Source organism: Lutra lutra, chromosome 10 (assembly GCF_902655055.1).
Source record: "Lutra lutra chromosome 10, mLutLut1.2, whole genome shotgun sequence".
NCBI classification, from domain to species: domain Eukaryota; kingdom Metazoa; phylum Chordata; class Mammalia; order Carnivora; family Mustelidae; genus Lutra; species Lutra lutra.
The window spans coordinates 70,455,366-70,478,169 of record NC_062287.1 but is presented as its reverse complement, the minus strand read 5'-3'; the positions used below and the strand labels follow the sequence as shown (position 1 = coordinate 70,478,169).

General features: G+C 48.2%; 1 long non-coding RNA gene across 1 annotated transcript; it reads left to right on the top strand.

Moving 5' to 3' along the window:
- The first annotated feature begins 1,805 nt into the window (after positions 1 to 1,805).
- On the top strand, positions 1,806 to 22,073 carry LOC125079221 (uncharacterized). The gene is made up of 4 exons (XR_007121071.1): positions 1,806 to 2,276; positions 6,144 to 6,204; positions 18,569 to 18,829; positions 21,795 to 22,073. It is a non-coding gene; the product is annotated as an uncharacterized LOC125079221 (long non-coding RNA).
- The last annotated feature ends 731 nt before the right edge of the window (positions 22,074 to 22,804 follow it).

Here is a 22,804-nt window from a genome sequence, read left to right as displayed (position 1 = left end):
AAAAAAGAGAGAAGAAAGAAAAGAAAAAACATGGTTACAGCTTCAGTCATGTGCCAGGCACTTTACACTTAATCATCAAGAGAAACTTTGCGAGAACAATATTAGCGTAGGCTTTGGACAGGGGAAGGGGTGAAGATCACCAGGTTGAGTTGTCCAAGACCATGAAGCTTGAAGTCACAGATCTGGAGCTCCAATCTTCTGTCTGAACACAGAGCCTGGAAACTTTTCTCTACTTTAAAGCCAGATGGGCTCTCCAACAGTGCCTGTCCTGCAAAGATCATGCATTTCAGAGATTATATCCACTATACTTTTCTATGAACCACCTGCAACTCTACTGGGTCTTGGAGACTCGAGGGCCCTCCTGGGGCTAAGCAGTCTCATCATGTAAAGATAAAATCTTGATCTTTGCCAGAGACAGTCGTGTGTTATGAACATTGGCATTATGTGATCAGCTTGTATACAATTAGTGCCGAGGACACTCTCCTACCAGTAGATTACATTAGCTGCCTCTAACACGAATAGCGCCCCCTGAAGTTGTTCAGTGTGGTCTTGCTACCTGCAGCCTCCTCCAAATGACTTGGGAGATGTCTGTTAAAACAATCATCCCCTAGGACTGTAACTACATGTTTTATGTCTGCCTTCCTTGACGGACTCTAAGCATCTTGAAGAAAAGGACTGTGTTTTATTACCTGTAAGCGTTAGTATAAACTCACCTAATGATGGGTGAACTGGGTTGTATAAACTCACCTAATGATGGGTGAGCCCCCCACACTTAATAACTCCAGACCTCACTAGGTTTTATTAGTTACTCTTTTTTTTACTGGGTGGCTCTGCCATGGACCATGCCAAGGTACGGATTTATGGAGCTCTTCTCAGAATTGTGTGTTTTTCTCTCCAAAGACTGATCTATTCATGTGCTTTCGTGCACAGTGTCCTTTAGGCTAGGTTGAATTGGAAGAGAATGATATTGAACTAAGCTTTGGTCAAGGCAGTAGGTCGTGGTTGACACTGACAAAAGGTCAGGGGGTAAACCGCATCTTGGTAAGGGACCCAGGAGGATTTACGGGGAGGAAAGCAGGGGAGAGCCAGTATCATAGCAGGTGTCCAGACATTTAAGAGCTTGGAGAGCCGAAGAGCACCGTTCAGGACTGAACCTAATGAGTAGAGATTATGCCCTGAGATACAGCTTTTACTTAGTATCCACTCTGTGCAGTGGGTCTTACCCTTACCAGGGTAAGGCGATAACAGTCTGGACACTCCCACAGTGATGAGAGGCACTATTCTGCCTACTTGCCTATCTTTCTGCTAAATATCAGAGTGGTTGGCTGTATGCCAGTGACTGTAATGGATTCTGTATTTGTGGCCGCTGTAAGTGACCACACTTGCAGAATTTGCTGGACTTTGATCACGTTGTCCTGTGTATTACCTATGACCAGGATTCTTGGGGTGAAAATGGGATGAGGAGGCAGCTGGCGATCAATCCTGAGCCCCTGGAACACAAAGACGCTCCCCCCACCCGACCTACCATCGGAAAAATGAGATAATGAGCGTGAAAATGCTTTGTAAACTACAAGGTGCTTTCCAGATGGGAGGGGTTTTATGATGAAAATCACATGTGGTCTGGACAGAAGTGTTGGTGTGACCTGAGGTCTACCGTGCTCCTTGCACGGTAAACCGATTCCCCAGGCTGAGCTTGTGTGAATCCTTAGCAGAGAAAAGCCAAGCCCAGGCCCTTGAACTTTCATCTCAGTCTAGAAATGCAGATGATTATTCAACTTCATCTCTGTTGCCTTTTGAGCCTTGCACGAAAGCTGGCTGCGTAAGGGAGGAAATGCACAGGAGGGGTATTCCAGTGAAGAAAGCCCAAGGACATCTACAACCCTCTCTTCCTCATTTGTCATGGCTTCAGTCCTCTGCTTTCTAAAGCCTTCTCCTTGGTGAGCTTCCTGGGTTGACTTCTGTCAAAGCCGGATGATTATTGGAGTATTGGATTCCTATAGCCCTGGACAGAGCCCAGAGCCGGCACTGCTGTTCATGTTTGATCTCCCATTCAAGTTTCCGGAAGAAGTTGGCTGAAGCGAGGATCAAAGATTTCTCCACTTGCTGCTGCTTCTCCCCTCTGACAGCCTCACTGCTCACCGTTTAGCACAGCAGCAAATTAACTCTTCAACTCATCCTCGGCTCCGAATCCCTCCCGTCCTTGCAGAAAGGGCAGTTTCGATGGACCCAAGGTTTCCAAGAAGGGGATTTTTATTTCAGTTTGAATGTGCCTGCAGGTAAAGACATAGTTCAGTGTTCTTTCATTCCAAGGGGCCCCTCCCGGGAGCCTGCTCACTCTCGCCAAATGATTTTGTTTGCTGGAGAGAACTCCTTATAGGGAGTTTTCCCACAAACACCAAGAACTTGGATGCTTCCATTGGAACATCTTGGTTTCTGAAATGCTCAGACTGGAGACTTCACAGTTTTCAACAATCACTTGGGCTCTCCAGGGAGGAGTCATATTCCTGCACAAAGAAAACCAAATCAGAGAATGTTATTTTCTGGTGCCAGCACTCTACTAAGTAATACTGTCAACCATCCCCCTCTCGGCCTCAGTTTCCTAAGTGAGCCCATCACTTAAAGGAAAACTAATTCTCAACTGCCTACTATATGTCTGGCTCTGTGCTTGTCTCTGTCCTCAAAATTTTGACTTGTACAGCTTTCCTCTTTAGTCTTCAAGGTGCTTACAAGTCACCTAAGGATCATGTTAAAATGCAAATTCTGATTCAGTAATTCTGGAGTGGGGCCTGACCTTCTGCATCTCTCATAACTGTCTGTGTAGTGCTGAGAGTTCTGGTACTTAACATCTCCTTTGAGCAGAGAGGGTCTGGATGAGCTGGGATGCTAGTGTAGACTGAGAAAATTTATGATAAATTTGATAAATTTTATCAAAATGTTTATTTTATCAAATAAATATGATAAATTTTATCAGTTTCAATGGAAGTCTAATACATAAGAGATTAAGGTGGAATTACTCTGGTTGAGGGAGGGAGCATGGTGGAATCCTTGAATATATCCAGCTCAGGCTTTCTCCTCAGCCTCTGCCTCTGGCTTTATCCACTGATGAGGAAATCCACAAGGTGCCTCCATGGTTCCACTGAGTCCACACGGGGCAGAGCTTGAAGGCCAGAGCCATGGGCTATCTCTGGGCATGGACTGTGTTGATGAGGATAATGTGGAAAGACAGCATTGGCATTCTAAGGGCAGGAAGGAACATGGCACCTATGATGGTTAATTTTAGGTGTCAAAATGGCTTGGCCTCTGTACCCAAATATTTGCTCAAACACCAGTATAGATGTGCCTGTGAAGGTTTTTTTTTTTTCCCCTCTTCTTTATTTTAGATGAGATTAATATTTAAATGAGCAGACTTTGAGTAAAGCAGATTACCTTTCTTACTTTGGGTGGGCCTCATCTAATCAGTTGAAGGCCTTAGTGAAACCAGACTGCAGTTCCCAAGGAAAAGGAAAAGGGAATTCTGTCTCTTAGACTCAAGCTGCAACATCAACCTATCCCGGGGTCTCCATCCTCCTGGTATGCCCTAAAGATTTGGACTTGTCAGATTCCACAATTACATGTGCCAATTACTTAAAATCTCTCCAACTGGTTCTGATTCTCTTTCTCTAGAGAATTCTAAATAATGAAGCCCCTTCAGGAAACAATGAGTTCTTCTCTTCTATCTTAAAATATGTGACCATTTAAGTCTGCAGATGGGTGCTTTGTGGTCTCTGATGAGATGCAGGGCACTTCTGGCTTGAAACTTTGGGGGCCTCACAACTAATCCTCATGCTGCTCCCTTTGTTGTAGTGGAATCTGGAATGAGGCCCAGGCCTAGACTCAGGTCATCTAGGTTGCTGTCTCAACTTTACTGTTAACACACTGTGACCTGGGACACATTATTTCCCCTGACTGAGCCTTGGTTTATTCCTCTATTAAATGAGATGATGATCTATATCAACATTTTCTAAATGATTTTTCTGAAGAATATTAGAATCCCAAATAAGTTTGGAAAATGATGCATGTACCTTCCCCTTTATTCATTTCAAAGGCCCTGAGAAGTCCTGCGGCAAAGAGTCCTACTTAATTTTTTTCTCAAGCTTATTAAATCCAGAGCAGACATATTTTGAGATATGTAGTAGAGAATGGCTCTTCTCTTCAGCTCTCAGATTAGCTATTCTTTTCATGGGATTCAAAGATTCAAAGACAGAGGCCAAGAAAAAAATTAGTCCAAATCTCTTCCATAATACTTGAAGGATGTGCTGCTTTTTACATCCTTAAAATGAGATTATTAATAGAACTTACCACATTGGGTTGTTATAAGGATTATGTTAAATAATGCATGCAAAACACTTAGCACAGAGCCTAGCACCTAGTAGGCAGCCAATATATCTATATATACATTTTTTTTTTTTTTTTTACTTCGAGCCAAAAATAGTCCTATTTGAAGAGTTCGGATCTAAGAATTCAGGCATTCAATCCTTCAAACCAAACCCAAGCCATTTTATGCTTGGATTAGTTCACCATGGGTGAAGGGCGACTTCCAGGCATTTGAAATCACTGCCGTCCCTCTGGCAACCCAAGAACATTCTGGAGCCAAGATACTAATGATTTAAGCATAAATAAATCCAGAGATAGGTCATTGAATTTTCTTTTAAATGCAGATCATAAAAGAGGGAAGACTATTTTGGTCAAGACATACTGAGAGTTTTACTGAATCTGAAGGCTTTGGAACATATTTGCAGCAGCTCCCAGGTATAGAATCGCGCTGCATTTCCTTCTTCCTAGTGTTGGGAGGGGGTTGTTTGAACCTTGGGCCACACATTTTGTCTCTGACCCTGAAAGTACTCAAAAGCTACGCTAAGCCTGCACCTCACCTTTGGCTTATCCAGGGATATCCACTTCTATTCCGTGCCTTCAGCAACTCAAAACCCACTGATTTAAGAAGGGTGGGTCAAACTTGACTATTTAACAGATGTGGAAGCTCAAGTTCAGAAAGTTACAGGATTTATTCGAAGTCCTAAGGTGTGTTGGGTGAAGAGCCTGGATGAGAAATGCCCCCTCTTGACCCTCCATAGGGGGCTCTGCCTAGCAGTCCTCACACCTGCGCAGGTGACCTGAGGTAGCTGAGCTGCAGCCCTCACCCCTGCACAGGTGACCTGCTGCAGCAGGGACGCAGCCAGGGCACCAAGCAGCCCGCCCCTGGGAAGCAGCAGTTTTGGTATGCAAGCTTGGTGGGCTCTGGCTAATCTTGCTGAGGGAACCCTTCAATCTGAATAACAATCAACAAGATTTTAAAGAAATTTGGGCCAATTTCCTGGAAGTCTATGATTAATCTAATTGCTGGGTTTCCCTCTGTTTTTGTCTCCCACTGTTAATTTCATTTATTTTTCTCTTTCTTCCCCGACACAGACTGCCTTGTCTCTGTGCGCGGTTTTGTCACTGTTGTTATTTGTCCATACATAGTTTATCATTGGCAATGCATTCACTGGGATTGTTGTACTCTGTGTTTGGGGAAGGAGAATTTTTCAACAGAGACAACATGGTGCAGCAGGAAGAAAAGCACTGGGCTGAATTTCAGAGCCCCCTTTCCAACGCCTCTCTCTGCGGATACCTGCTATCCCTCCCTGACTCCTCACATAGCCCACGGTTGAAAAGACCGTCTGCTTCTGCTGGCTCCTCTCTCCATTACAGAGTACCTGAGATTGCATGAGGAAGTTTAGGGTCTGTGCCATGCTACCAGCTGTTGGTGATTTAAAAAAAAAAGGTTTTGGTCAAATAGAATAGAAAATGCCTCTTTTCAGTAAGGAGGTTTGGTTTTCTAGACAACACATCTGAGAGACAGAGGGATGGTCATAATATTCTCAAACCAAATGGACAAAGGCATCCTAACACTTGGGCTCAGACAGAAGTCAGGGAATGCCTTGGGGAGAAGTCAGAAGGGTAGCCTCAAGAGTCACCGCTGGCCATGGCTGCATGTGTTAGAAGAACCAGAGGTGGTCAGAGAGGATTGGAGAGAGAGAGAGGGACATTCTAATCTATCAACCAGGTGAAACAAGAGTGATGCCAACTTTTCTCCCACCTGTTTCTTTCCAATCGCTCACTCCCAGACTCAGAAGGGCAGAGATGAATGATTGGTCTGGCAAAGGAGAATCCAGAATGGTCAACTTGGTGGATATAGCAGAGTGGTTTTGCTTCGGGGGGTGAGCAACAGGGAGAGGAGAGTGTGATCTTGGTTCTTGGGCAGGCTGTCACCGAGGGGAATCCTGGCCTGCTCTCCACAGCCTGCCATCAGTCGGCACTATTTTATCCCCTGTGGGGTTCCTGGGGGAATTTGTCATGCCGCCAGCCAAGGTTTCTGGTTTTTATTTGGTCTGAATTCTATTAGAGGATTAAAGCCTGTCCTTGATTGTCTCTGAAGCCCAGAGATGTCCTTTCTAACCAACTACCTGCCAGAAAGCTGGAGAGGCATGAGGTACTCGGTAGACAACCAGGAGGCAATGATCATAACAGCCTTTAATACTGGGGCCTTCCTATATGCCAGCTACAGAGCTGCCTTATCTCACTGTTCTGCACCCTCATTCTTGTAAGAAATATTTATTTTGTAATATTTATTTATTTGCAAAGCTCGACCCAATTCAAAATGAAAACATGGGCTTTTTGTTTTTAAAAAATTACGAAGAATTTCAAGATGGCAAGAGCAGGGCATCACACCAAGTACAGGGTCCTGGGAGCATGGGGTTCTGTGTAGATGCCCGAACCAATGCTCACGAAGCCAACCCTGCTTATAATTATAACTGAGTACCCAGAGTTGCAAAGTAATTTCCCCAGGATGATGAAGCTAATAAGCTGAGGTTCCAGGAGGAGAACTTGAACTCTTAATCGCTCTGCTAACTTGTCTCAAGCTGGAGAGATGGTGAACAGCAGACCCTCCAGCTTTGACCACATTCCCCTGCGATAAGCAATTATAGGGGAACCTGAATGATCCCATTGAACAGGCCAGAGCCTCACACTGTGAGCATGTGCGGGAGGCTCAGTGCCCGGCCGGTCTCCAGCCACTGGTTCTCATAACTAAGAGGCCTGCACCTTCAGGCTCTGGAGGCAACACCTTCTCCTGGACCACACTGCCTCTTCTAGAAGCAACAGCATCAGCTAAATCAACAGCAATAGCAATAAGCAACGTTGTGCTTCTGGGAGTGGCTTGCTCTGTGGCCCAACAGAAAGGAGTCTCCTGGGAGGAAAAAGTCTACACCCACACTCCAGGCTATGCTCCTGGGGTCCCATCTCTTCTCTGTCCAGAGAGACAGTGACAGAGGTGTCATAGAGCTCTTCTATCCCTTCCCTGGGGCTTCTTCTCCCAGGGTCCTCCAATTTCTCTTCTGCATCTTCTCCCAGGAACCTAAAGCAATCCGTGCCTCACATTTCAGGGTGATTGAGACATGGAATGAGGCTGGGCCACGGGCTATCTTCCCGTCCCACCCACTATCTGGGGGCTTATACAAACCCCCTCAGAAGCTCACAGGGACTCTATGATACTGTATAGGGGACCCAGGGCACAGTCATGAATTGGACCAGGTGTAAAGGCAGGAGGACATCTTTTGTCTGAAAGAAGAGGAAGATTTGGTGGTGGCCATACGAGGTCTGGGAAAGGACTAACCCAACTATATGTCAGGCATGGTAAACGCATAAGCCATTTGTAAGACAAATGGGGCTCCCCCCCCCCTCCAGAGCTCGTGGTCTTGCAGCTAACACAGACTGCAAATTAATTATTCTATAAATACATAACTGTGATTGTGAGAGGTGCTGGGAAAACACAAGATGATATGAAAGTGCACACAGATGGCCTGATCCAGTCAGAGGGGTCAGGAAGGGTTTGAAGAAATGACAAGTAACCAGAAACTTCCATGAGGAATAGAAGTTAGCCAGTAAATGAGGGGGACAGAGGTGGCTGGAAACCGTGACCCTAAGCCAGGAATTTGCCTGGCCCTTGCCCCAGAGGTGCTGGAGAGTCCCCAGGAGAAAAGCTGCCACAGAGAGCTCCACTTGAGTTGCAAAGGGAGCAAGAGAATGCGGGAGAGCATCGGGAAGAAGCAGGAAGGGGAGATCAGAGTGAGGGAGCCTGGCCAGAGACCCATGGGGAGCATGAGGTCCTGATGTCCCCGTTCCTGGGCCAAACTTCAGGGGCTGACCCTCAGCTTGGGGAGAGGGAGGCAGTAGAGTTTCTGGACCCTCACCAGAGGCAACCTTCTCAATGGGGAATTACAACTCTGAGGGACGGAGAAACCCCCCAGTGTCCCCGCTGCTTCTGATGTTGTGGAGTGGAAGAAGGTAAGCTTCAGACCTTGCATGGCCAAAGTTTGAGACCTGCTTGTCTCCCTTGTTCCACGACCCTGGGCCAATGCCTTGGCCTTCTGTGATCCCACTTTCATCATCTGTGAAATGGGCTTATAGGACTTCCTAAGGCAAAAGTCTAGACACACAGTTAATCATCCCCTTCCTCTTTATTTCCTCTGAGTTTTTTAATCGTAAATTCAGCCCGTCTTGACATCTGAGAGATGAGGGCCTTTGCACCATTTGTCAGCTTCTCTTCAGGCCTCCTCACGGATGATGGGTCTGGCTTGGAGAAGAGGGGTGCCCTTGCCCACTGCCTGCAGCTTACAAAGCCAATCCATATGCTTTGCAAACTGCGAGGCTCAGAACGCTCTGGTAAAGGGACCCAGAGGTCATCTACCTTTCGCAGAAAGAAAACAGAAGCTCTGAGAGGTCTATTTACTTCTCCAGATGGCCGAAGATCCACACCCAACCCCACATAGGAGAGCACATCCCTTTAGCAGCTACAAACAAACAAACAGAACAAAACAAAACACCAAAAAAAGGAAAATCAGAAAAAGATCTTCCAGGATGCTTAGGTATAGAGTAGGTAAAATGTTAAGTGAGGTTCCTCCAAATGATCTTGCAATAAGGAGTAATTTGGGGTAGATGTGGACTGCTGGGGGTGGTGGGGTTGCGGGGGGAGTGGAGGAGGGGGAAGGGATGTGCCAGATTGTAACAAATTCATTGTTATGTAGCCCTTGACCTTCAGGAAAAACCAGGCTCCAGAGAAGGCTAGAAGGGCCACGAATGCCCCATGGGGGCAGGCAGATACTGGAGTTTCCTGCTCTAAGAAGCAAAAGCGGGGCCCAGACACTCCTCCTGGCTCCTCCCTCCCTCCCCAAGGAGAGCCCGCTTTGCAGCTAATCCCTGGAGGGGCGGGGGCGATGTTCACTCTCCCACCTGGGCTCCATCCAGTCCTTCTCTGCTCTTGCCAGGGGCTGGAGTGCTGGTGGCCGGCTCTCCCAGCTCGCCTCCATTGGCCTGAGTGCGTCCTAGCCCACTCTGGGTATTAGAGCATTCTCGCGTTTGAAAGGCTCCTTTATTTTTAGTACTAAATCAACAAAGCTGTTACTGTCATTTTCCATCAGACCGTCATCTTCCACGGATTCAAAATTACACTCAGCTGCAAACTATTGACACTCCTCTTAACAAAAAAATGGTTTTAATAAATCTTTACATTAGCCTATGAGATAAAAAAAAATCTTTACCATGAAATATACAAGTGTATAAGTGTTTTATGAAAGTTTTATTAACTTTACAAAAGAAAAATTGGCAGTGGACCATGAACATCCTGTACTCCTAACACGTGGTTATAAATTACATGTTCTTTCCAATAACATCTGAAAAAGAGACTGTAATTTAAATTTCAAAACCACTTGGCATACCTACTATATAGTGCTGACATGAAGTAAAAGGAGGAACTAGAGAGGCCCAGACAAAGAAGGGAAAATATAAAGACGTCCTTAGCTAAAAAGCTGCTGATGGGTACAATCCCCTCCAGCTGGACAAGGATCAAGTACTTGCTTGTCATATCATTCAATGCACTGTTCAATCTGGGATTCTTCCTTTCAACAAAAAGAGAACTTAAGTGCTAGTAATCATCGCTTGCAGAACTTTATCTCCCAGATACCTTCTTTATGTCAGGATTTCTCAATGACCGCTGCCGCTGGCAGAGGGATCAAAGTTGTTATTAAACACAAATGCAATCCCAGCCGGAGCAGGAGGTGTGAGCGGCGAAGGTCCCTTCCCGGGATGGGAGCCTGCTCTGCCTGAATGATTTCTCCTTTTCTCTCTCCACTTCTTGGGCTTTTAAATAAAGTTCCCATGAGGTCTGTCCCATATCGGTATTGGGGTCCAGCCTTCCTCTGCGAGTGAGAGCTTGAGTGAGATCATCAGCCCAGGGGGATACCTGGTGGTTGGAGAAGCCTCTGGAAGTAAGCAGACAGCAGGGGATGGGGCTCTAACCTGTAAAGTTTACAGCTTTGGGGGAAAGTGACATCCACCAGGATCTCAGCTGCACTGAGACTGCCTTCCAAGTAGAAACAGAGCAGAAAGGTTGGTCATGTGAAGTCATATAAACTTGGATTCAAAATCTGGTTTGGATAGTCACGAGCTGTGTGACCCTGAGCAAGTTGCTTACCCGCTCTCTTCTCTTGCAGTCCTGTTGAGAATGTCTGAGGCAGCTTCCTTTGCTGTACAAGCTTGTCATTTATGTAGCTTGAAGACGGGGCCTAGAGCACATCCCTTCCAGATCTAAGAACAGAACATCTGTTGAAGATGGTTCAGGAGAGGTGGAGGGGCTGGGATTCCTCCACAGCCATCCTTGCAGGCCTAAGTTCCCAGGGCCCGAGACTCTGAGGCTTCATTCAAGGTCTTGAATCTTCCAGTCTGTCGCTGACCAAATCTTAGCCACTAAGAGGTGTCCCCCAAGTTGGGGGCTCCAGGCTTTCTAGCACTTGTAGCTAGAAAAATGCCAACCAGCCCTTTTAGCTGGGTGACAGGTGGCCCTGGGAACTCCAGCAAAGTTTCTGAGCCGAGAGGCAGGGCCCAGGTCTTGGAAGGAGCCCTCCAAATCATGTCTTTCCATAGTAGAAAGAATTTGAATGGTTCCAGTCAGATGAGGGACAGTCTTACGGTTCTCTCAGAAACATCACAAAGGGAAGAATTTCCCCTCTGTTTGTGGAGTTATTTGTGAACTCACTCTCTTAGCCATTGGTTCACTGAAATCAAGGAAGAAAGCGCCATGCTGGAATGGCTTTGGAAAATAGGGGGTATTCTGGGGGGATCCATTTCCCATTACAAAAGGGAAATATGTGCCCTTGATGGAAAAAACACAACTTTGACCAAATAAATTATTTTCTTCCAGTTCAAGATAAGTGATGGTCCTTACAAAGTAGAACTTGCCCTCCTTCCAAATGTGTTGAAGGAAAACGACATGTGTCGTGGATGCAAAATTACAAGGACATCATGTTAATCTCCCAGGGTTGCGTGGTCCCCCAATGAGAAGGCAGACAGATGCTGGGGGAGCCTCACAGCGCAGTGCCAGGGAACAGCTGTGACTGTGCGGAGGTCACACCCGGGGATCAGGCAGGAGCCGGCAGTGGGCAGCCAGGGCCGCCCCCGGCTTCATTATGGGGGTAAAATGTGCCCAGGGGCAAGATGCAGAAGATCTGAGAATCGGCAAGAAAAGTTCATTTGGATTGACGGGGACTTGATTAGTTTGAAGCCTGGTGTGTGGCTACTGCCTCCCTGACTTAGTCCTCAGAATATTAATGAGCAGTTTGAGGAAAAAAAGCATCACAGGAGGAGGCGTACCTGGGCAGGCTGTGCACCCTTCATGGACACAGCAGCAGCAACATGGACAACAAGACACAGGGACGAGGAAGAAGGCTCACGTTCATTCAGCGCTCACGGCACACCAGGCACGGAGGTGAACAGGCAGCGTGTAACGTGTTCCTGAAAACACCTCACAGCAGTAGTTATTATGCGTTCTTGTCTTCGGTTTGCAGATGAAAAGCCCTTTGACATGGAGAGATAAAAGGAGCATGCCTGAGGTTAGACCACAATGTGGACACTGGCCACGTGTGCTCACCCCCAGGCCTTAGCTAGAGGAGATTCCTGGCCCCGACCGCCTTCCACCAGCCCACCTCCGGATCTTACTAGGCATGGCCGGATTGCCACCGGCAGGCAGGAAGGGTTGGGCATGGATCTTCGGGGATGCCCGAAGGCTGGGCATGCGGGGGTCGTCTGAGCTGGGAGTCAGGGGCTCCTGAGGATAGGAGGAAAGTCTGGCATAGAAGGATGGAGCCCTCTGCCAGCCATAATGGGAAGGAAGGGAGCTGACCTAGTAGGCAGGGAGACACAGAGATGCGGAAAGCAGGCTGATGTTCATCATCTGGGAGGCCTTTCCATGGCAGCAAGCAGGCCCTACCACCAGCCAGGCAGGGCGACAGATGGGAGGAGAGGTCAGGAGGTGGGGAGGGATGTGATGCTGTGAACTTGGGGCTTTGATCCCCGTGCGACATGAGGTCGGCAATGGAAGAACTATAAGAATAAGCTTTTCCTAAGTCATGGAACCTACAAAAAGCCTGAACTCATTCACGGATGCTCTCCCTCCCTCCCTCCCTCTTATGTTCTCCTTCTGCATTTATTCATGAATGTGTTCATTCCATAAGCTTGATCTGAGCAAGTATCTGTGATGGACCCTGGTATAAAGATGAATGGGGCACGTGAGAGCACCCAGTCTGCTCAGAAAAAGTCCTACAATCACAGGGCTACACAGGGACAAAGGTCATAGCCGTGGGGTAGATGCAGGACTGTGGAAGCGTGGAGGAGGGGGCACTTGACTCTACCTGGACTCATCCAGGATGGCTTTCTGGAGGAAGCGAGAGAAGATTGTGCAAAATCATTGAGCTTAATTCACCAGACGGACGCAGGGCTTTGAGGGAGGAGGTCGAAGTGCAGGGAATGGCTTGGGGAAAGGCACAGAGGACAGAGAGCGTATGGCCCATTTGGACCGGCCGTGACACCGGGGTGCACATGTGTGGGTTAAGGACAGAAGGGACACTTGTCATTTTCAGGGAAGGAAACAGGCTCTAGGGCAGCAAGCCGATGGTGAGCCAGTGCCAGGATCCAGGCCTCTTACCCAGTGCCCAGCCGCCGACTTCAGGGAACAGGGGTTGCTGCAGAATATTCTTTGGCTACAGACCGTCCCCTCAATCCTCAGCTTCCCCCCGACCAGGCTGAGGGCCCTCAGGAAACTGCTTATTTCTCTGAGACACAACATTTTTATAAGGGGGCAGGCAAGGCCCTTACCACCGATCTCGCGGATTGGTGGGAAACGAACGTGGAGAATTAAGTCAGATAACGCTGTTTGGTGAGGAGGAACTCAGGAGCTTGCTGGTGGAGCTTTGACATCCATCTGGTTTTGCTCATTTGTTTGGGGGAAGATTCAGGTGACTCCATAGGCAAGAAAGAGGAATAAGGGTCTGGGATTGATGCCTCTGGGAAACTGAATCGGGAGTTCGGCCGGGACATGCTGTACAGAAGGAAGGGAGGGTGTGAATGCCTACTGGGTGCCAAGAGAAGCTCAAGGACGTTGACCCCCATCATTTCACCCCACCCTTTCACAAGCCAGCGTCCCAGCGTATGGTCTGGAATATATGGATGCGGTAGCTGGTTAGGGAAAGGAGCCTATGTTCTGTGCCCATTGTTTTTCATACAATGGTTCTGTATTGTTTAAAGTATACATATTTTGATATGTTCGTATATGTTTACTATATTTAATATACCATAGATGCTCACACTTGATTCTGTGACAGCACTCACTCTTTTCATCTCATGGATGAAGAACTGAAGACTGGAAGGGGTTGATTTGCTCAAGGTCATCAGCAGCCAACTCGGGACTCGAACTCAGCTCTTCTTGGCTCCAAAGGCAGTGTGTTGTTTTCCACCTCCCAAAGTGCTTTCCCTTCCTGGCCCTGCCTCTCTTGGGAATTCCTGAGTCTGCAGAGAAAGCAGCTCTAGCTTTCTCCTGATTCCCTGGGGCACGTGCTGGGTATAGCCAGCCTCGATGGGGGCAGCAAAGAGTTAATGCAGCTCCCAGGGGCCAGTGTTCATTGTGGACACAAGCGGATGGCCATGAGTATGTGTGTGTGGATGGGAAGAGCTGGACAGGCACGTACAGGGCATCCAGGGGAACTCTCGCGTTCTCTGGATGGGGAAACATGTTCATAGAGGGGACCTGTCCAGAGTCATGAGATTACCTATAAGGTAGATTGGATTCATCTCTATTTCTCACTCCCGCCTTCCCTGGGACTCACAGAGCAGAAGAGTGGGTGGGATCCATCTCCCCGTTCCACTGACATTGGTCTTGACCAGGTCACCTGTTTTGACCATCGGGACGTGAGTGGAAAGGAAACGGTGCCAGGTAAAAGCCAACGATCTCAAGGGGCACTTGCACTCTGGCGTTGTCTTGAGAATTTGTCCCAGGGAAGCTGCTGCTCCCAGAAAGATGAGACGGCTCTGGAACCATCTGATTGCCATGTGCAGCTGGGAGTAGAACTCCGCTGGCCTGAGGGCTGGGGCAGAGCCGCTGCCCGCACTACCAGCCAAATCCCATTCAATCTGCATTTATGTGAGCAGAAGTGTGAATGTTGGTTGCAGGTCACTGAGGTTGTGAAGCTGTCTGTGACAGAGACAGCTCACTGACCCATTGGTGGGACTGGGGCTTAGGGCGGAGGCCCTGTTTCCAGCTCCCCAGGATTGTCTGGGGCTGCCTGAGGGGCTGGGTCCCTTCCGAGAGAGAGGATTCCATCCATCTGGGGTATGGTTTGGGCTTTGGAAGTTCTAAAAAGTCCCCAGGTGATTTGTATGTGCAGACAAGTTCAGAAACACTGCCGTTCACATCGGGGGAGATGGGAGCCATCGGGCAGGATGAGAGAGGTAAGCTCGGGCTTCACAAGGTGATCACTGCCAAGCCAAAGATCTTGGCTTTATTCTGCAAGTGACATAGGACTAATGAAGGGTTTTAAGGAGGGTGACGACATGTTCATATTTGTGCTTTAGAAGGATTGCTCAGGCAGATGCAGGTGTTTTGGAAGCTGGGTGCTTACCTGGCTGGGTTCCTGCATTTCCTGGGGACCTCTGCCTGGACAGACTTATACCTGGGCACTCCTTCTGCCTTAGAACCATTTCTGGGGTGTTCAGGACACACTCAAGTGGCTCCGTAGCTGCTGATGACTGTCTTAGAAGAGGGAAAAGAAAAAATCAACAACTCTTCCCAGCAATGCTCCTCCTTGGGTTATATCCCAGCCCCACTGCCTGTCTGCTCCCTTCCTGTGCCTCCTTCCATCGTGGAAAGTCCCTCATCTCATGAGCCAGTCCCAGCTCCAGCTGCCTCTAGCTGCCAAAGCCTTTTCTGGGGGCAAGACCCCTCCCGTTCCCACCCAGATCTGCCTTTCCAACTTGCTTTCCTCACCAGCTCTTCGGAGGCCTTGCAGGGATGTCCAGGCATCTGCAGCCGCGCTCCTCCCCGCCTTCGAGCACAGCGGTCTCTCTGCCCAGTAGTGTTCCCCTGCCTTCTCCCCCTGTCAGAATCACACCATACCTTCACAGCCCCACTCAGGGGCTTTGTTCTCTAAGAAATACTCTTGGGCTCCCATGACCTCAGACAGAATGACTGCCTCCTTCGGCAGAGTCCTAAAGTCTGTCCTTTGTCTCCCTCTTGTCTTCCATGGAAGGTTACTGACCCCCATGTCTTGTTCAGCCTTGGCGAGCCTTCGGAGATCAAGGATCTCAGCCTTTATTATCTTCAGTCCCTCTGCCCCTAGTGGTGCCAGAAGAGCAGGGGTGGGGGGCTAGGTTCGTGTTTGTTGAACTTGACTGAATTCTTCGCCCCATGTCTGGGCTGCAGGGAGAGCAAGCACAGTGGGGCTGGCTCTGTGCCCTGGAGAGAATCTCCCAGAGGCATCCTATTCTGCCTCCCCTACCCCCAGCTTCTCAAGGAACTTCAGCCTTTGCCCTGCCTTGGACTCAGAGACAAATACATCTCCTGGAATGTTTTTGCCCTCCATTATCAGGACAAGGGCTGGGCCACTGACAGCGCTCTGGTCCTCAGGCCCAAGTGCCCTGAAAGGTCACGGGCTTTATCTTGTTTATGTCTGTGGCTTTCCTGAGGCTCCTTGCTTCTTGACAGTGTCACAGAGCAGGCCTGTTGCCTGAGATGTGTCTGGAAAGTGGCCCAGCTCACTCCTTCAGGGGCACGGGAGAGAAACCAGTCACTAATGCTGGTGGGAATGGCAGGCCAGCCTGTGGTCAGTCTGTTTTCTGACTTGAAGGCTGGACATGAATCTGAGTGTGGGCACAAGGCACAGAACTGAACTTAAATGAGCAGGACCAAAACTCAGCCATCACCCACCCTGTTTCCTCTTTGATCGCCTGTAGTGACTAGCTCCTAAAAATTGAGATACTTGGGGTTGGGGGGAGGATAGAAAGGGAAGGGAAGAAAAGGAAAAGGAAGGGAAGCAAGAACCAAGAGTCCCTGCTGTGCACCTTACACCAGAGAAAGTAGTAAGCGCAAAGGCCCTGAGGTAGAAACACACTTAGTGTGTTCTAGGAGTGCAAAGGAGCCTGTGAGGCTAAGTGGATTGGGTAAGAAGTAGAGTGTTAGGAATTGCAGTTAGGAAGGTAGAATAAAATAGGATTATTTAAACCATTGTAAGGATTGTGGCTTTTACTTTGAGTGGATCAATGAATGATCTGATTGACTTTCCTAAAGGATCATCCCAGGCTACTTTGCAGGATCACAGATATCCCTTGCCTCCAAAGTGTGGCCCTTTCTCTCTTGTTTTCACTAGCCCCTAGCACTAGCATGGTGCCTCTCACAGAGTAAGCACTCAATAAATAGTTCTTAAGTGTCTTGGCCAGAATTCAGTTCCCAGCTTTTACTTCTGCTCCTAGTGAGTTTTCAGGACTTTGCTACTGTCACCCAGAAAGACACTTTGTCTTAGTGGCATGTTAGGAGCTTCTTCTCTTGTGGGCCCTGTTCTCCAGATGTCCTATGGGTAAGAATTGGCATATGGTACCTTCTACAGCTGGCAAAAGCACAGCTGGATACAATGCTGTGCACATCTGGTACCCACATGTCTAACTGTGGACTTGATAGCCAGCCAGATATCTGGGAATGGGTTGTAGGCAAGCAGGAAAAATGGGAGGTCCTAAGTGCTAGCGACAGGTAGCAAGTGCAAGTGGTCTTCTGGACAGCCAGTGGCCATTCTGCACATGTAATCTGGTTCCCTCTGCCACGGCCAATAGGGCTTCTAGTACAGGAGCTCCTAAGGTCCCCCAAACACAAGCTCAAGTTTAACAGCTGGTGGGATCCAGGGTGCCTACTTTCCTCAGCCTCAACTTCCTTATCTGTAAAACGGGATATACCTGAGCTGGAAGAAGCACTTTAAAATCTTTTGGCCAAAGGGCCTCACTGCACAATCGGAGACATGCATTGGACAGATCCTTCCTTTCTCTGGGTCTCCATTCTCTGCGACGCAAGGATGCTTGCCAGAGGATTTCTTCCTATGAACCCCAGGCAAACAGGGCGGGGGGTAGGCCTTCCCCTGAAATGCCAGCCAGCCTCTTCTCTGCCTGGGAATTGACGGTGCCTGACACTTCAGTTGGTTTGGGGGAAAAAATGTTTTGTTTTCTTTTCTGCATCCTTCCCACTTCACCAGTGAGGAGGACACGCTCTCAAATGAAAGTGGAGACTCTTAACCACAATTAATATTATAATTTTAAAATGCTGCATTATCGAAGCTATCTCTCCCCAATCGGCTCTTCAATTACAGGCACGGGAGAATTTGCAGGAGCCTATTTTAAGCATTAGAGTCTCCCGTGCATTTCAGAGCTCTTCTGGAAAAGACACGGGCAACGCATGAAAATCTCAGATCTTTCTTCAATGCTCTCAATGCTCTGAGCAGAAGATGGGGAGATAAAGTGTCAGTCAGTACCCTCTGGGAACACGAAATCTGGACTGAAACTCCTCAAGATACTCTGTTACGAATAATTCCAGGAAAAAAAAAAAAAAAAAGATGTTTCCTCCTGGGAAAGGAGTCTGGAAATCCTAGGATTCCTGAGGAGGAAACCTTCTGGGGAGTAGGAGAAAGGGATCGAAGGCTGGAAGGAAGCTGGCCTTTGACCTCACACCTCCAGGGACTGGGGTTTCGAACCTCACAAAAACCTGTGGAGTGTGTCACTCTTGCTCTGCAGGGATGAAGCCAGGACCCAGACCCAGGCTTAAAGCCTTTTTAACCTCCCTGGCATGTCCGGGCGGCACACAGAGTGCTTATGCCATGAACTCTGCAGCTGGACTGCCACCAGCAGCTGGGCACCTCTCCTTCTGAGAAGACAGAAGAGGCCCTTGAGGCTGGTAGGGTGATGGCAATCCCAGAGTCTAAATGTCCCAAATGCCAAACCCAGTTGGCAGACCCCAAGACCTGCATTTCACTCCTCCCAGTCTGGAACATGCCAAGAGAGAAATCTAGACTTGCTTTCAAACCCTTGAGCTTCGGTGGTATTTATGGGGAAAAAAAAATCAGTATCTTCTGGAACATTTCTGATTGGCAGATATCAATGAAGACCCACTGACCATCATTTATTTATTCCACAGACAGTGTAGGCCCTCCGCTGGGCACCCACTCAGGCTCAGAAGTAAATTTGTGACGACATCTGTCAGAAGACTGATCGCCAGCAACAAAACCAGCCCTTGCTGGTTAAGTATAAAGGGATTTATTGGAAGGATAAATCCTTAATGACTCCACAGGAAATTTGGAGAACTGGTCTCCGAAGTAGGATAGAAGCAAAAAATGCAAAATTAGGACCTCCGGGTGTTGTCTCATGGCAGGAGCAATCAGATCAGGAAGCGGCGAGGGTGAGTGAACTCTAACCATGTCTTTCATCTTTCTGTCATTAGCTCAAAAATCAGACACTCAGCGAGAGCCTCAACCGGCCAAGCTTGGCCACTTACTTACCTGTGGGTCTGGCTGAGAAGACTCAGGGACCCCTTTGGTTTCCAAGGCCAGGAAGCTGGCATCTGGATTTACTCTTCCATCAATATTGCAAATAACAAGGAGAAAATAATTTCTCCAAAAAACTGAGATCCTCATTAGCATGGAGAATGAAGGAAACTTTACAAAGACAAACAAACAAGCCAAGAACATCACTTCTACCTTTGTTTTCCCAGTTTAGAATGAGGATTGTGTGTGTGTGTGTGTGTGTGTGTGAGAAAGAGAGAGAGAGAGAGAGAGAGAGTGTGTGTGTGTGTGTGTGTGTGTGTGTGTGTGTGTGTGTGTGATTCTGAACACCCAATCCTCCCGCAAATATTTCCTGACCGTCTACACCACGGCAGACACGTGCCCACCCCTGAGGAGGCAATGCCGTGTGGTGGGGGAGAGAGACCTCAGCAGACACGTGCACAGACCTGGGGAAGCACATCCCTGTTCTTCCCGTTAAGATCCAGCAAGACTTCCCCACAGAAGTGACACAAGCCAGATATTTAAGCTTTAGAACAATGGAGATAAAAATGGTTTGTTTGTGGTGCTAAGCGGTCATGCGTCCTCCTGTTCATTTATAAATTTGTCCTACTAGCACTCCTCAGGCACCTAGAATGTGTGAGACTCTGAGTCTGGCACCCACCACTGGACATAAAAGAGCCAGTAAACAAGAGGCTGCAGACTTTTCCAGAGTAATTTTCTCTTGAGTCACGTGCAGCCCTCTGATGGAGGTCTGGTCCACTCCAACCACGGGTCTGGCTACCCAGTCAGGAAGAGATGAACCAGCCTGGAAGCCACAGGTCCTGCCATAGGCCCCCATCCTATGGACTTTGGGGTACCTGGTCTTTTTCACAAAGCTGTTTCCTCCTCTCCCCTTGCCCCCAGGCAAGGATGAGGCCTGCTGGGGCACAGGGAGAGGCGAGGACGGGAAGGCAGACCCTGGGTCTCACCTCCTTCCTGAGCTCCCAGCACAGACCTGCTGGCAGCATTCTCAGGTTTAGGCCTGTCCAGATGCATTCAGAGGACCCGAATCCCCACCCCAGCTCTGGACATCAGCACAGCATGTGCCTCTGGACCAATTCCTCCCATCTGGCTCCTTCTCTCTCATCTGAGAGCTGAGACCCATGCACCTTCCATCTCTGGGATTCCCTTGACCTTGCCTTCTCCTCTCTCTCATGCTGTCCTGAACCGAATCTTCATCTCTGAGATCCCCACATTCTCCACAGCCATGGGGGATCAAGCCCCATGACATCCACTCCCCTGACATCCACTGAGCTCACTCCTCATTCTGGGAGACTGAGTGTCAAACCCCCACCCCTGCCTGCCATGAGGCCTAGGCTTCTCTCCTGGCTTCAGTGAAGGAACAGAGGCAGGCACTGGCACCCCACCCTCTTCTCACTTCACACCAATGTGTCTTATCTCCCCTGGCAGCAAAAACCTTTAGAAAACTTCAGAAGAGGTAGCTTCCAGGACAGGTGAGAAGCAAAGCAAGTGAGAGAGGAAGCCCGCAGAGACCAGACCTCATCCTCTGCTCCCTGGCCCTGTGGAGTCCCCTCTGAGCATTTGGCCCTGCTGAGGATGTTTGAAAGAACTCGGCTCAGCCCCACCTTGGCAGAAACCCTCCCCTCTCCATGCTCTCTTCCTCTGTTGTGACAGATTTTGCTCTGATGCCTTTGGTACCCAGCTCCCAAAGAAGAAAACAGATCACCCATCACTGGGTAATTATAGAGCAACTGAAAGGCCATTTAGCTACTGTGTGATAAGCAATAGACTATTTTAATAATAACCAATTACCATACATTATAGTATATCATTTGGCATTTGATGATCTACCGAGGTCTCACCTGTTCCTTCCCTTACTGAGCATTTCACGGCTGTTCACACCTTCCCCAACAGAAGTTGTGTCAGTTTCTAATTGAAGCACTATTTTTAGGAAATAGTTAGGAAAAGTTTGTAGAGGTGGTGCAAATTATATCATGCCAAGTGGAAGGATGCCTTCTGCCAAGTGTCTTCGCTGACAGCTCTGCCATTCCATCGCACTCGGCAGGAGGGAGAGAGATTTGTTTCGAGATCTGTGTTAGCCTTTTGACATTAAAGGAGTGTAAAGAGAGGCCCACTGTCCCTGCAGACATGGGGGGCAATCTGCCCAGACGTCTCCGCTGCTGACCACTCCTTCCCCTGCTGAGACGTGTTCTCACTGCCAGTCGAGCTGGATGTTGTGGGCTGAGCAGCCCTCTACAAGGTTCAGTGGGGATACCAGAGCAGCCCCTGCCCAGGACACAGTGGCTTTACAAGGGGCCAGGGGAGATGATCCCCTGCCCCCCAAGATCTGCTCAGCCCAGTCTGTGCCCATCCTGCCCGGGCTCCCCCTCCCTTTATATTTACTCATGATGCCACCTCCTGAGGGTATAAGCCTGACCATTGCTGGGTCCAGTGTCATCCCCACAGCCATGTAGCCACTGATTTCTTTTCATGATCTATCCCATGCAGAGGCTTAGTTCTTAATCCTTTCTTCCCAAGAAGGGACCTGGAGTCTTCATAAAAATTTTCAGCGCTCTCACATACACACATACTTAAGTTCAGTCATTAGCAGACTCCCTGTTGCCCATTTTGAGATTGATAAAGTTGTAATCATTTCTGTTTGGGACAGGCCTATGGGATCTCACACATCACCCTTCTCCCTGCATAAAGCAGATATGGTCCAATCCAGGAGACCCTATCGTCATTGTCACAGCCTATCACTTAAATCCCATCCACTGTACCACCCAGACAGCCCCATCCCTAATGCAGATGATTGCAACAGTCCCATAACTAGTTTTCCTGCCCCATCTTTTCTCCCTATAGTCTATTCTCAACACACCAACCAGAGAGATTCATGGAGACTTCACTCCAGTCAAGCCACTTCTCTGCCCAAATCTTCCCATGGCCATCTATATCATTCAGAAGAAATAAGGAAGAAATATTTAAAATTTTCAGAATAAAAAATTAAGTCAAAAGTTTTCCTAACCACAAAGCCCTGCAGACTCTGTTACTCCACAGTTACTGTTACTCTTCTGCATTTATCTCGGACTAGTTCACTTTGCTTATTCTGTTCCAGCCCCACCGATCTATTTGCAAGGTCCTTAGACACAATGTGACAGTTTTATTTCTAGAAAAAAACAAAACAAAACAAAACAAAACAACCCCTAAGCCATCTATGATAACTTAAATAAATACAATGAGCTTTATTCTAACCATAAAGTAATTTTGAAAGTGACCTTTAAAATCAAGTGGAACTTAGATGAACCATCTGAATCTCTGAGGTGTTTTAGGCAGGAATCTCATAGTGGCAGTAACAGAAACCCACTTGAACAGCGATCTAGCAGAAAAGGAGGACCTTAGAATAAAAAGGTTGAGCCACTTCATATACTATGAAGACATGAAGTGTTTCCAACCTAAGCAGTGGGCTGAACTCAAGAGCCAGAGAGACATCTGGACCCAACCAGCTGAGCGTTTGTGTTGGGGATGCACAGGGAAATGGCCCCAATTAGGATGACTCAGAAACAGGCGAAAGATGGAGACTAAAGATAGGACAAGAGCGGGCCTGGAGAGGGAGGTGGAGGTCCTGGGAGAAAACCATCAGGGAGGCAGAGCTGGAAACATGAGCAAATGACTGCTGGGTGAAGACTGTAGGGACAGTGGCTTCTCATTCTCCTGGGCAAAGGACCTACGCCCGCTGAAAACCAAAGACAGAGTGCACAGTAACTGAAAAAAGGAAGGCAACCTTCACATCAGCTCAAAGGTCCCTAGTGCTTCATCATACCCATACTTTATTTATTTAAAGATTTTATTCATTTATTTGAGAGAGAGAGAGT